We start from the raw sequence: 16,564 nt of genomic DNA, 5'->3' as shown, positions 1-16,564 counted from the left end.
AACTTGTAATATATTATTCTCTCATGTTCTTAAGAAAACATTTTATTGGATAGGACACACAAATAATGACAACACTACATGAATTGCACAAAAAACTGGAACAAGTGAACATTTTGTCCCACAAAAAGTATTCATACACATAACTGTAATAAGAGAAAATGCATTAACAGTACAACAAAAGTGCATATTAATATTTTGTTGGTAACTCCTTTAAATCTTATAACTTCACTCAAATATATTAATAATTGCATGGAATTGACCAACTTGGCTGTGAACTCAAAGGAGATGATATTTCACTCTTCTTGTAATGCTAATTTTAAATCATCTCTATCAGGGCTGGATTTACTAATCCAGGAGCCCTGGGCTCAAATTCAATGGGGGCCACCCTTTAAGAGTAGGCAAATTTGATGATTTAGAAAATTTACACAAAATACTGTACTTTCAACTAGATTTCAACTAGAAAGTTGTAAATTTCATTTAAAAATAAGGTTATTGTAAACATACATATATTTTATTGTGTAAAACTAATTATTTTAATTTAATTGAAAAATACCTATGTAAAATTTTTTTTCCCAAAAGTTTCCAACGTTTCATAGGTTTTTTTCCTGGGTTTGGTTTCTTTGCCTGTGGTTCTCATGATTAGGCCACACTAGGTTGTCACAGTAATAGGGGGAAAAAAATTATGTTTAAAATAGTTTTGTGGGGGGCCCTGGGCACCGGCCCAAATGTCCTTATGTAAATCCGGCCCTGATCTCTATTCAAACTGCAATAACTTATTTTCTTATTAACTTATTTTCTTTGCAATACCTTATTTTCTTATCAAAATAATGCAATACATACTCAATGGAATTGATGTCAGCACTTTGTAGTGGTGTTTCAAGATAATGGGGATGCTGTACAATAACCATATTCACATGTTCCAAGCCACATGCTTTGAATTGTTGTTCTATATAAAGATGTAATTGTTGGAAAATTCCATCTTCTAAACATGAATGAAAAAATTTTCCTTCAATATGTCAATGTAAGTGTACTGATCCATAATGCCATGGATAAAGTGCAGAAAACTCACTCTTGTTGTATTCATACATTTCTAAACAACCACTGATCCTCCAGTCTTTCACTGTGGAAGAAATGCTTTTACCTATAAATTCCCACTGTCATATGTCTGTCTGTCCTTCCTTAATCTCAAGAATGGAGTTAGACAGATAAAAGTTGAGACCAGATATGGAGAGGCCCAAACTAACTATAAATATCATAAATCACATTATTTCAATTTTAACATTTGCAACAGTTTGCACCAAAAGTCACAATATTTCAATTTTAAAATTTTTCCTAAAATCAGATAGATAGATCAGTGATTCTAAACAGGGGGGTCACGGCCTCCTGGGGGTCCATAAGAAGTTTGCCGGGGGGTTGCCAAATTATGCAAAATTTCCTTCAGAATATAATAAAAAGAAAATTGATGTATAACCGAATATCGTATTGAAAAGTGAAATAAGAAAGATATTTAGTTTTATTTTTTATTTCTTCCTACATACAACTTTGTTAGTACAGAAGAAATAAATGCAAATATGTTACTTACACCATAGTATTTACTTCTTTTATTCCAAAGCAATTCTAAGAAACTATTAATTCTTGGAATTTTAAAAATAATTAGGAAAAATAGTAGGCTTAGTAGTAGGCTTTGAAAATTTAAATATTTTTGCAAAAGATATGCAAAATCTTTACGACAAATTGTGGGTGTTTTAGTTTAGTTTTAGCATCGACTTTGGATCGATTTATTGACATGTTTTGTTAAGTTCGATATTCAATTTAACAAAATTGTAACACGTGTGTTTATGTTACGTAGTGTTGATGTACAGTCCACAGCTCTGTCACACGTGTCAGGTGTGTTGTGTAACTATAGACTTGAGAATGCAGGGAGAGATCTTCCTGCCTAGGAAGGGAAAAATTGTTCTTTTCCCTTTGGTGTGGCCAGGCAGTGCTGACCAGAGTGGTGCTGGGCTGGCAAAGAACCAGTGTTGTGCCTTTATTAATTAATTGTCGAGTGCCAGAGTGTTACTCACTAGTGTTGAAAATAAATTACAAATAGTGTTGTTGTTGTGTTATAAATAATTTGTGTACTGTGTTTAGAACATGTAAACAGCAACATGTTAAAACATTTTACATGTTTCTTATTTTATTTTTTGTTAAAAATTAATGAGTTTTCATATTTAATTGTGAAGTTTGAATGTTATTTAAATAGATAATGAAATAATAAAGTTATGATTTACATTTATTATATAAAAAAAATAAAGCAATAATAAAAAAATCAATTTATTATAGATAATAAAACAAATATAAATTATTATTAAAAAAATGGAGGTCACAAAAAAATTATGAAATATTTGGTGGGTTAGGAATATAAGAAGGTTAAGAGCCACTGAGACAGATGACCAGTACCATTCTACTGTAACAGGAAAAGTATGTTGTACAGTGGCAAGACACTACTAATTCGAGATGGAGAGCATATATTTTAAAGTAAATAAATTAAAAATATGATTAAAAATTGCAATCTGGCATTGTGACAATGTCACAATAAATAATTGCACATTCAATTTTGTATTTGGTTTTTGCCATGTCAGACAGCTTCCACCAGACATGTTGAACTTGTTTTTGTTTGTGAATACAACTTTATACTAGAATATTTAGGGCAAGATGTGATATTCTCTAGCAAACCATAATCTTTTCTTCTAGTTTACTTTACTGATCCACCATTATCTCTGGGCAGTTCTGCCAAGGTATCCTTTCCAACTAAAAATATTTTGGACTGTGTTGTGTGATATCTTCTTGCCAATGCTATTTTCTACTTCAGCTGAAATCTTAGGGGCACTTATCTTAGGATTTGTCTTGACTTTCCTCACCATCACATACACATCATATTGACTTAAAATTAGAGGACACCCATCTCTCAGTTAATTGTAAAGTCTGTTGCTGTTTGAATATCTGTCTATGATGCATTGAACAGTTGAGTTAGATCTGTTCACAATTTTGGCAATTTTGTGTAATGATTTTTGGTTATTATGCAGATTTAGACTATTTTTACTCTTTCAGAGTTTTTTTTATTTTGCAGTCCATCTTATTTCTAAATATAGTAAAACTTCTCTAACTCAAATAATCTGTAACATGACCTAGTAGTGTCATTTGTAGTCAACCAGGCATACTCTTGCACCCATAAATAATACAGTAAATGTGTACAAATACTTTCTGTGTGCAAATATCAGACTTAATATTGTTTGTTTTATATAAATGCAGAAAACCTACAGATGTTCCAATTATGACTATCAAACAGTAAACCTGAGTTTGTCTTATAACTAAGTCTGTTTTAATAAGGAGATAAAATTGTTGACCAAAGAAATTTTATTCACCAGGCATTTTGGGACTGAACATCTCCCTTCTTCAGGCTACAAATACAAGTATAACCAACAATAGTAATTTTATGACAAAAAAATTAAAAAGTAAAAACTTAAAAATATCAACTGGAAAAACTCCAGTTTTAAATAGACACCTCCCAGTAACATCTCAATATACTCCTCAAAGTGTTTTATATATATAATCACATTGCAAAGTTCCTTGTTTTTAAAAAACTAAAAAGAGAGTGTTTCAATTCTGAAATGTTTAGCAAATAAAATTTCTTTGGTCAACTGAACTTTGTCTTCTGATTAAAACAGACTTCGTTATAAGACACTAGAGTTTACTGTTTGATAGTCTTAATTGAAACACTTGTAGGTTTTTCTGCATTTTATAAATAGTCTGCCTTAGTGATTTAATTTCTAATCGTTGTATATCATTTTATTATATTTAAAATGTGTAATGGTAAATGTTAATTAAAACTCAAGATGTTCCATTGTGAAATATAGATTATAAATTAGCCACTGTTTCAAAATAGTTTATAATTGAAGTTCTTATTGCAAATATGTATACTGTATGAATACTTTTCCAGTAAACATTACATTCAAAACAGCAGTGCCTCACATAATTACTTGAGTACATACAGATTTGCAGTATTAACTAAAAATAATTGAACATACCTCTATTCATAACTCTTCATAAATTTGTAAAAAGTAGTAGAAATTTAAGCTCTCTTATATTTATGCGGTTTATTAAAAAATCATGTGGAACAGTCAGTAGACCAAATAAATACAGTATTTGGCTTACTATTATCATAATATATATATAAAGTGAAAAAAAAAGCATGTAACAATTGCATTAAGATTTTAGAAAAAAAATATAAACAGGAAATATAGGTTTATTTATGTTTTCCTTCTAACCAATTTATATAACAATAGGTATTGTCCATATTTTCAAATTATGAAAGAAAACAAGTCAGTAAGTGAAAATTTAACAGATTTTATTGAAACGTTTTTTAAAGTTAGAAGCATTGAAATTATTAAAATTTTATCCATTACATTGACATTACTGTGGAATATTTTTCCACAGTAGTATTGAAAGAAACTGATTTCATTTATCTAGCAATCTAATTCACAGATATTGCATTCTTTGCAATCTCTACTACAAATATTAAAACCATGAATAAAGAAATGAAAAATACATTGAAACAATAAGATTAAAGGACTGAGAAAAAAACTCAGAAAATTAAATCAAGTTTTCAGACAAAAATAAAAAAATTTCTATTTTATTTTATATTAAAAGATAAATACATTACATGCAAGCTATAAAAAAATCATTTATCTATTTTAAAAAATTTCTAAGTTTTTCTGGTTTCTTTAGAAGTCAAGCAACAGTTCCTGGTAACATGATATGCATTCTTTCATTTCTTTGGTAAAATTTAAGATTCTTCCCCAACAATCATTACATCATGTAAAGCATTCTTTTTCTTAAAGCTTTGAAATTATCCTTTCAGAAGTATCTCTTATTCATTCTCTCCTTTCTGAACATACTTTTCTGATGACCTCTTCCACAATCATCATGGAAGGCCCAGTGAAAATGAAGGATTTACCACAATTTCCCATATTGTGGGTCTGATATCCAGTAAAGATCATACATGAAAACTTCCTCAGCCTCTGACTTGAATTTAAAACAGTCTCTCAGAGTAACAGGATAAGTGCTTTTACTGTCTTACCCTCAGATATATCAGTGACTTTAAATATAATTTATTGAACTGAATGAGATGTTTTACCTTTTCATGAATAACAAAATCACTAAGACATTCTTCTGTGATTGATCTTCATTCTTAAAGTTGAAGGGACTGTATTTTCCATTCCTCAATGGTTGAATCTATGACAATCTTGATAGTCATTTTATTCCTTGAGAAGATTTTGCCATATTTCTAATCTCTGCCTTTTTTCTTACTGTACCTTAAGACAGATTCATTTACAACAAAAATGTAGAAGTTAATTTCTACTGTAAATAATGTAGAACTAAGATTTGTTTTCAAGAAATATAATTTTCATTGGCCTTTTTGATATTTTACTACAAGTTTATTGCATTGTTATATATAAAGATAAACAAATTAGTTAAAATTCTCTTGTAAAAAAAGATAGCATTGACATTCAGAATGCATACCAATGTAAAGCACAAAAACTAATATCCGTAAAAGTGAATGTGCTGTAATAATTCCAAAACTACAATAGTATCCATTAGTGCAGCCCAACAATCAAAAAATGAAAATGAAAATGCAGTAAAATATGATTCAGAGAAAATCATTATATGATTTAATTAGCTCTTCATTCATCATTTTATTATTTTTGCTTTGCAAATAAGCAAAGTTTAGTTTTGTGAACATGGAAAATGACTCAAATATCCAGTTGCAAATATCTGAAATACATAGAGAATAAAAGCAGCAACTAAAACAAAAAACCAGCAGAAAAAGGTAATGTTTTCACCTGTATTAAATGAGCATCCTCAGGCTAAATTACCCTGCAGTTATTAAAACAAGAAGGAGGGGAGAGGATAGAAAGTTCCATGTACAATTGAAAGGTGGTACAGTAGAGCATCGTTTATCCGAATCAATTGGGGACTGGAGTTGTTTGGATAACTTATTTTTTGGATAACCAATTATGTATGAAAAAATATATTAACCTATCTCATGTTGAAATTTTTATCTGTTGCATGTTGCTTTGTGTTGAATTTTCATTGATATTAAAGCTAACGAAAATTTTTTAAAATAATAATCATGGCTATTGTATTGTTAAAAATTATTTCTTTATTTTGTACAAAGAAAATAAATATATTGAAAAATATAAAAACAAAAAATTATATTTTGGAAGTTAATCTAGTATCAAAAACATTCGATTCAGCACAACATAGTCCGACTGGAACACTTTCGGTTGATCGGTTTTCGGATAAACAACGCTCTACTGTATTGCATTCACAGTAATACTGTTTTTGGATGACATGGAAAATGTACAGATTGCATAAGTTGCCAGATCTTTTCCACTTACTCCAATGTTTTCAGAGATGATTCTTGAGTTTAAAATGATAAGAAAACCACTTATAGAACAAAACTTCAATTTTGTGGGTTTATAGGAATTTATTGAAATGGAAATTAAAATGTTATAAGACAGATAGATCTGTTATAATTTTAGGGAGCAGAAAAGAGGATATTAAGAATTACCAGTCAAATGAGCAAAGGTGTTTGTTGGCCTTTTTACAACTGAAATGAAGCCATAAAAGTATATTGATAAACCATTTAAAATTAGAAATTTTAATGATACAAGAAACTTCCAAACATATTGCCAAGTGATCAGGCGAGAATCCATGAACAAGTGTTAAGAAAACAATTAAAACTGAATTCCAGGTTTAGAAAGGTATTGTTTCTGGAAAAAATTTGAGACAAATTAAAATAGTATTAAATTTCAGTGATAAAAAACATTTCTTCTTGATCAAGAGAAAAATAATAAGGACTGTTGGAAGACCAAGAAACATTTGAGAGATTAAAATTGCCACACAAAAAAAGATGGCAGTTTGACAGGGAATTAAAAAAAAATAAGAATCTATTAATAGTAAAAAAATATTTGTTTTTTTAGTGTGAGTGGCATACACTACAATAATAAATAGTTTGATAGCCAAAATTTTAACAACAACAACAATCAAGATATTTGAATACTTTTTCTACATGTAGTAAGGATGGAAAAATTAGAAAGATACATACCCCCTTGCTGATTATGACATACTAAAGAAATATGAGAATATCCTAATTGGATTATAAAGTTCTCAATGTCATATAAGTCAGGAGTGGCCAGCTTTCAGTCAGAATATAAAAACAAAGAAGGTCATTTAAAATAGGAGGCATATTTAAACATTTATTTTTTTATAGATCTTACATTTTGTTAAAATATCTTGAATGTTTTAAAAGAGTGAGACATGACAAGAGAGGGGGGGAAAAATGTAAAAATTGAAATATAATAAAAACATCTTTATCCTTGATCTTTTATTAAGACAATTAAAGAAGGATTTATTTATCTACTTCTAAATGAATTATTAGAAATATATCCATTAGGAGAAATTTCACAATAAAATTTTTTCCTTTAGTTAAAAATAAATGTCAGAGGTTTTTCAAGTAATCTAAAATATGCAGCTTAAATGTACAAAAAGAATATTATACAAATATTTATGAATACAAAATATGACAAATATTTTAGGACTAAATATCTTTAAAATATAGAAGCATGTAGAAAAAGCTTTATTGATGATGTTCAGAATATACAATGTGGCCCAAAAGTTTCCATACATAGAATGCAAATTGAGCCAAACAGTTTCCAACAGATAAAATCCACTGAACACTGGTAGTTGATCATGGGTTCATGCCTAACCAACAGGATGACCACATGCAGTTTTCCAGGTTTTCTTTACATGTCTAATACCGAAATAGGTATCAGTTTCCATAGAAAATCCTGCCAGGAAGAACTCCTTTGGTAGATTGCCCATATATTATGTTGCTTTTCTCCATCAATCCATCCATTGATGCAAATCTTAATACTGTTTAAATGGCAAACATGTAGAGGATGTTTCACAAATAAAGTTACATCTTTCCTACATACTTTTGAGATACCCTGTATTTGTTCAAATGTTACACAATATTTAGATTAGGAAAGGTTATCTTTTGCTTACATAACTTCATAATTAAAACAAATATTTGTTGTTTTTTTAGTTTTGTTAAAATAATACAATTTTGTTAAATTAAAAACAGAACTGGAACACAAGAACATCACTATTGATTTGATATTCAACTGTGTGCAGAGAAATTATAAAACCTTAACTGATTTATAAGATTATAAATTTGTTACAAAATAATAATAATATAAATACAAACAGAAATTATTACAATAACAAACATCTATCAAAAAATGAATAAATAAGAATTAATTCTTACTTTAAACTTATCTTTTAAAACTATCAATTTAAACTTCTAAAAATATTAAAATTGAAAATAATCATAATTAGCTATTAATTATCATAGCTTATATTTAATAAATCAATTAAGATAATTAATAGCTTATTATTTCCTGATCTCTTACCAAAAATTCTGACAAAAATAAAGCAAAGTATTATTGTACCAAAGCTTTATTAAAAAGCACCAATTTAATGCAACAATAATTTAAATTATTTCAATTATTATATTATTTTTAAAAATTTATTTTATTCACACCCATTCAAAATACTAAAATTTTCTATTAAATTTTAATTTTTGATGTTTTCTAAGCCAATTCTATTATGAATTTTCTATATAAATATTAATATTAATGACTATTGTTAACTACTTATATATAAATTTTATAACAAGTACATTTAATATTTTAATTAAAAAAATCATATAGCCTAGTCTTTTTCTAAAATTTTACAGAAAACATGATATCAATAAATTATAATATCCAAGCATCAACACAGTTATATATGAATAGTTATGGCAAATAAATAATTTTTTAAATAATACACTTCACAGTTCACAAAAATGAATATTCTGTAACATAAAATACAAAAACAAAACTATATTTAAAAAATCTGTTTTCAATAGAAACAGAAAGTAACAATTATTCAATAGCTAAATTTATCTAAAACTCAATTATATTCAATAAAGAATCACTTATTTTTGATTAGTTAATTACAAATCAGATTATTAGTTTCTAGATATATTTAGCTGTGAAAATCAAGTTATGGTTAGGAAGTTTATTCAACTATTTTAAACATGTAAGTTTCAGATACCATAAGTATTCATATTTAGTTGAATTCATATACGGATAGTATAACTTATGTTTCATAAATAAACATTTATATCGAAAGGTTTTATAAAAATTTCTTTTTGGTTCATTTTTAATTCATGTTATTTTGAAGTAATAATTACATATAATAAAATTTCATTATAATGTTGATCTAATTAACAATTATATTAAAATTTATAGGAAAACCAGTTATATAATATAAATTACAGTAAGTATATGTATATTCTCTTTCCTTATATACAGAAGAAATATGAAATACAAAAAAAAAGTGAAACAATATGTATTTACTAATTCCATTCTAAATATACCACTACCTATGTTATTATATAAAAATGATCTCTCCTTTAAAATATTTTTAAAATTAATCTATGAGAGAAAACACTTCATATTACAATCTCACAATAACAGTACACACATGCAATCCATATGCACATACAGGAAAGAATTATTTCAAATTATAACAGTGATTTGATTAAAAGGAAAATAAATAATAACAAAATTCTAAAAGAATGAATAATAAGATAAAAAAAAATTAAATTTAATCACCAGAAACTCAAGTGATAATTTGACTGACATTTTACTTATAGTCAAACTATCAGTATAAATATTTTTAATATGAGACAGAAGAAAGGCTTTACCTTTTTTCAGACGTTCATAGTTTTAGTCCTGACTGCATTTTGGATAGGATGATTTTTGACTGGAAATGAAAGCGGAATACTTGGTTTTGGAAATAAGTTTAATTTCTAATAAATTTAAAAAAAGGAATAATTTGAAAGAGAAGTTGAAAACTGCTTTACCTATTCCTGATGCCACTGTAATAATTTAATTATACTTCCTCCATAAATTATATTTACAATAAAAACTGATATAAAATTAAAATTGATATGTTTTCTAAAATGATATCTATAATTTTAAATACTATATGAATTTGAATACATAAAAAAAAATCTAGAAAATCTTAATAATTTAAATTAATTTTACATAACTGATTCACACTGTAAATAATATAAATATAAATTTTGTTTTAATAAACTATTTTATATAAATAGAATTTAAAACTATGATAACTTTCACTTAGATGTTATCAAATAAAATTTTGACATATACATGGATATTTTCAAGATTATAAATCTAATTTTATTAATTAATTCTTGTAATATTAATTAGAATAAACAAAAAATACTAAAACAGATCTTACAAAAATTATTGAAAAACGTTTATTTCTTCTTTTATGTATAAAAAAAATTAGGAATTAATCAAAGTATGAAAAAAATAATACTTTTTTAACAGTAAATTCATTCCAACTAAATTATTTTCATAAATATTTAAGCAGAATGATAATTCAAATATATTAATAATTTTGACAAATAAATACTCATATAAAGAAGTTTACACTAAAATTACTTTATATGTTAGAAAAAATAATTATTGTTACTTTACTGAAATGTATCCATTACTTCAATAAAGAAACATCAATTCATTTAAACATGAGTATTTTTACATAATACATATAAGTATAACTTCCTTAAAAATATTATGTTTTATGAAATCATATAGATCATATTTGCTATTATCTTAAATCTATAGTGACTCAATTTTTTAGCTTTGCTGATGACTAAACATTAAATTGCCTGTTTCTAGGTCAAAGCATTTATTTTTTTATTATTTGAAATGTATTTGTTTTCAAGTTCTGAATTACTAAATATTAACTCATTAAAAACTTGTATATTTGGTTTCAGTTAAATATTTTAAATTATTATATATTAAATTTTAAAAAATTCATATTGAATTTAAACTGTAAATCTAAATTATATGAGCAATCACTTACTGTGAAAATGTCAGGCTGTAATTTATAATAGTATTATTTTAAAAATCACCGACTTTATGGAATACATTTTCTTGTAAAGTATACAGAATTACACATGCCATATTTATAAATAAATTTCCTTGAAGTTTAGTGTTAATCATTACATAACATTTTTAAAATAATCTTTGCTGCATTGTCACAGTAGCATGTGTAGTTACACTAGAATACTATATATGCTATATAGCACAATGTAGCCTATTACCCTACTATTGGATATGGTACTAAATATGGCCTATATACTTCTAGTCCAGACTAGAAGTACATATATTGTTAACTGGGTCTCCAGCCCTAAGCTTTCCATATCTGGCCTTAGTTTTCATCTATTTAACTCCATTCTTGAGATTAAGGAAGAATGGATGGACAGGAGATGGACAACAGTGAATATCTATAGGTTTGAAATTTCAAAATTCCAGCACAAATCTAATCCAATTTCTATATCATATATGCAACTGAACAAATTGGATAATCAGATTATAATGAAATATTGATATAACATTTAAATCAAGATATTCTAAATAATTGTTTTAACTATTCAAAGAATAAAAATAAAACAAAAAAAGTGATATTTAACAATAAGAAAGCATTTTGTAACAAGAATTATCCTTTGCATATTTACTACAATAATAAACTATCAATATCTTTAAGATTCATGATCAGGTAAGTTGAAAGTTGAAGTCATTATGAATTCAAACATTTACAAATAATAATAGTAATAAAATTAACAATTTTCTTTTTACAATACTTAAAAAATATATATATATTATCTACGTGTGTGTGTGTGTGTGTGTGTGTGTGTGTGTGTGTGTGTGTGTGTGTGCGTATAATCTATAATCACATATATATGAAGATATTCTAAAATGTAATGAAAATAATTACAAAAACAAAGTGAGCAATTATTTATTATGACATCACAACTCCAGGTTGCAATTTTTAATCAAATTTTTAATTTAAAATATTTAACTTCTTAACACACCAGGATGAATATAAAATCAACCTTACTTAAACCAAATAACCAAAGCAAAAATGTTCTACTTTTTGAACATTTTTGCTCCGGTTATTTAGTTTAAGTAAAGTTGATTTTATAGTTTAAAATATATGCTCTCCACCTCAAACTACTACTGTAGTGTCTTGCCCCTGTACATCATACTTTTCCATTAGCAATGGAGTTGTGCCAGTCATTTAACTCCTTTCAGAAAAAAATTTCTGAATTGAAATAACATGACTTCCAGTTTGCATCAGAAGTTCATATATAGTTAATCAGGGCCTCTTGCATCTAAGCTTTCCATATCTGGTCTTAAATTTCATTTATCTAACACTTCTTGAGATTAACGAAAGTGAGACATATGACAGTGGGAATTCATAGGTCTACAATTTTTTCACTGCAGTCCATTAATAAATGACTAAGCATCAATTTTAAACATTGCACCTTTGTAATTTGAATTTAACTTTTATTTGTTTTTCCTGATATGATATAGAAATCTAAATCATAAAAAGTAACTGATTATTTCTATTAACAATTATAATACAAAATTTATAATTTTTATGATTTAAAATGTTACTAATTATGGAATATGAGCTAGTTTAATTAATACTGAATTTTAATTTAATGTAGAAATATATCAGACAAATTTCATTCCAATTTCAAAATTAGAAATTCAAAACTTCAAAAACTTAAACAAATTAGAAACAATTTTTCATAATTTAAATAATTCATTAAAGCAAAATATAACTCAGAATGATTTTTTAATTTTATTTTTATATTTTAGAGAATTAGAAACTTAATAAAACTCTTCTTTAACTTCCTTGCATTTTAGATTTTATTTAAACAATTATAAAGTAATTTATAAGTATCTAAAAATCAAAAACTTAAAAAACAGCTTTAGGTTGTGTTATTACTATGTAATTTTTAAATTGCTCAGATACTTTAATTTGAAGTTCCTGTTTCTTTTTCTGCAATAAAATCATGTCACTGTATATTATTCAGCATTTTTTTGTGGATTACTCTGCCAAAATTAAACTGAATTCATCGCATTTGACAAATACTAGTTTTAAAAGCAAGGCTCTAATAGTAATATTGACATTTAATCATTACTAGATCATGGCCCATTAGGTCAGTTACTACTTAAAATTTGTAAATAGAAGATACCATAATAGATAATAGTAGTTTTTTTTATAGATGTGTAATGTTACATATCTCATTTTATAGATTCCCCCTTGAAAACCTTGGATCATTCAGAATTAAACCTTAGTCCTGCAGGACAAGGTGAGAGCCAATGCTGTAACCTGTGGTATGGAGAGTCTTTTTTAAATATATGCCAAATGACACTATATGAACTCATATCATGTGCATTGAGGTAATACTCATACTCAGCTATAGGAAATCCTCATTAATTCAAACTCAGATAGTTCAAAATCCCATTACTTAATAACTGCACTATTTGTCCTTGCCAGTGATATAGAGATTTACATGTTAAGTAATTCAGTTAGTTCAAAATACAGCTACTTCAAAGTTTAAAGTAAAAGTTCTGTCCAAACTGTGACATGCCTATGTTAACTCATTCATTTAGATCAAAGTGCCACCATACTATAAGAGAACAATAGATCAAGAACAACTCTAATCTGGTCAACATGGCTTTTACAGTAACACATTTTTGGGTGTCACCTTACCCATGGACTATCCTTTTTTCTCTTATCTCATAAAATACAGCTGGGTTTCAGAATTGCAACATTGGGCTAGAAGTAGCAGATAGAGATATGTGTACAACTCTAGGTTACTAGATTTGGGAAACTTATTATTTTTTGGATCACTTTAAACACAATTTGGGCTAATTTTGAAAAATTCAGCTTTACTTTTTATAAACCTATCTGGCAACCTACATGGTTCTCATTGGACACGAACTATTTACTTTTGCATTTATATTATTATTATGTTTGGTTTAGTGGGTTATACTCGGTTGTCATTGGTGGCTGTTTACTTTGCCAGACCAGAGTCAAGGCATAGCAACCAAAACAAAACTAAAATTAAATAAGTGTATCAGTGTCAGTGTCTGTATTCAGAAATTTCCTAACAATATGGCATGTATTCAATAAAGTGGCCTTCTTTAGTGTGATGTATGTATTTCTATTCAATTGTAATAATCCCAGGCTTCTGTGTAGTATCACACCTGTAGAGGAGAGAACAACAGGTACAATAAGCACCCTGTCCATCCTCCACAGATGCCTTATTTCCTGGGCGAGTTCTGTGTACTTGCAAATTCTTTCAGTGTGTTTTGTACATTGTGAGTGTTTGGAATGGATATGTCTATCATGTATGTGATTTTATTGTGTTTGTCAATGAGTGTGATGTGAGTGTAAGTTTAATGGTGTGTATTTTGTACATGTGTAGAATATGTAGTAGCCAACTGTGTGGAATGCTGTTGAATGCTTTTCTGTAGTCTATATATGCCATGTGTATGTTTCTGTGTTGTTTGTGTGCTTGCCGTAGAATGACTGAATCTATGAGTAACTGTTCTTTGCATCCCCTGTGATTTCTATGGCAACCTTTTTGTTGTTCCGTTAGAAAGTCGAGTTCTTCAACATGTTTGTATATTTTGTTTGCCATACAGGATGTCAATAATTTGTAGAGTGTTGGAAGACATGTAATTGGTCTGTATTGTGTGGGGTCTGTGGTATTGTTGTTTTTAGGTTTCATGTAGGTGATGTCCTGAGTAAGAAAATTTGGCATGTCTTGTGGATTGATGATGATGTAAACTTTTTGTACCAGAAATTGTGAATGTTGTCTACACCAGGTGTCTTCCAGTTGTGTGTTCTGTTGACAGTGTATTGGATATCGTGTGTTTATTTCAGCACAGGGCATAGTTGGTATGTTGTGCAGTTTCTGCTCTCCTCCTCGATCCAGCATGCATCAGCATTGTGTGTGACAGCACTAGACCAAAGAGAAGACCAATATGTTGTTACATGGCATTTGGCATATTGTACAGAAAAATGTAAATCTCAAACAATTTATAACTCAATAATTCAAAGTTGCAATTATTTCATCCCATGAATTTCAAACTAAAAAATTTCCTGTATTATTTGTTTTTATATTTTTTTTTATTATTATTATTTTTATTTTTATATGTTTTACATACATATCTTTATAATTTCATTTATTCATAATCTGAAAGGTCCTGCCAGCTATCAACATTTAAAATATTTATTCTAACTTGTTTTAAAAATTTTAAACACATTTGATTTGTATTTCTTTCTGAGGAAGGTTGGTAAAATACAATGAATATTGTCGAAGAGTTTCGAAGCATATAGAGGACAGACAGATATCCATTCTATTTTATATATTTAAATAATTAAAACTCACATTATCTCTCTAAGTTATAACCAAATTTATAGTTATGTACAGTATTATTCTACCCAGAACCCATTGGGTTGTCTAGTACTTAGAAGTTACAGAGAGAATACAAGATAATTTCAATACTGCACCTAAATTAACCCATCAAAAGATTTAAATTTAAATATAGTTTTAAGACAGTAATCTGTAACTTCACAAACTGACATTGTACAGAATGACACCATCAGTAGAAAAAGAACAATGATAACTTGGTAATCCATAACCAAATTTTAATGAAACTTATTTCATTTTCATTTGAAATATAGAATTCTTAAAAATATGGTGGTATTTTGTGCTGTTTTTCTGTATTTAATTACAACCAACCAATATAGTATACAGATTATTAAAAAGTATTTTTAAAAAAACACTGATGTCAAAAATTTTTAATTAAAAAAAATTAAGTTATATATTTTTCTTAAATAATTCTACTCAAATATAATCATCTGAAACTCATTATCAGTTTATTTCAAAAATGTATTCACACAAAAATTAGAAAAAGAATAAAATCTATTTGTTAATCAAACAATATGACATTACACATATGGAATTCAAGCTTTTATTATTAATATTAAACATTATTGATACCTGCATACGAATAAAAATGAAATTTTTTGTTATGAAAATATTATTTCAGCAAATTTTAGAATAATACAAAAAAATAAAGAATATATCAATAAATATGAATATCTTTAGAAAAGTTCATCTAAGCATAATTTTTTTCATCTCAAACTCACAAAGGAAATTTGATTTAAAAAATAATATTGTTTATTTGTATTTGATTGATAATTTCTAATTGTTTAAATTCTTTCATTACATGTAAATTTTATCCAAATTCTCTATTTCTTAAATACCAAATTAGTGAAAATATTGTATTTACTTTTATATAACACTGATCAACAATAATTTTTTACTGAACAAAGTAATGTAGTTTTCTTAGTGCTTAAAATAGATTTCAAATATGAATTTAACTATTTCTCATATAATAATGTTCTCTGCCTTCCTTGAATATTGCGTACCATTCAAAAACTCTTGTTTTTGATAGATTATCATCACTAAAGGCTTTTTGTAACACTTCCAACATTACTGTAGCAG

General features: G+C 27.1%; 1 protein-coding gene across 4 annotated transcripts in view; it reads right to left on the bottom strand.

Moving 5' to 3' along the window:
- The window catches only part of LOC136975438 (nucleolysin TIAR-like), a 303,606-nt gene that overhangs the window by 253,785 nt on the left and 33,257 nt on the right, over nt 1-16,564 (bottom strand). For 2 of the 4 annotated variants that reach the window (XM_067270497.1, XM_067270498.1), the window contains exon 3: nt 9,860-9,918. The exons of the other annotated variants lie outside the window; for them this stretch is intronic. The gene's annotated coding sequence lies outside the window, so the exon portion shown is untranslated. The remainder of the gene's footprint in view (nt 1-9,859; nt 9,919-16,564) is intronic. 4 annotated transcript variants of the gene reach the window in all.

The sequence above is a fragment of the Centruroides vittatus genome, unplaced genomic scaffold, assembly GCF_030686945.1.
Source record: "Centruroides vittatus isolate TY-2023 unplaced genomic scaffold, ASM3068694v2 contig_371, whole genome shotgun sequence".
Classification (NCBI taxonomy): Eukaryota; Metazoa; Arthropoda; class Arachnida; order Scorpiones; family Buthidae; genus Centruroides; species Centruroides vittatus.
The sequence above is the reverse complement of the archived record's forward strand: the minus strand, read 5'-3'. Positions and strand labels throughout refer to the sequence as shown.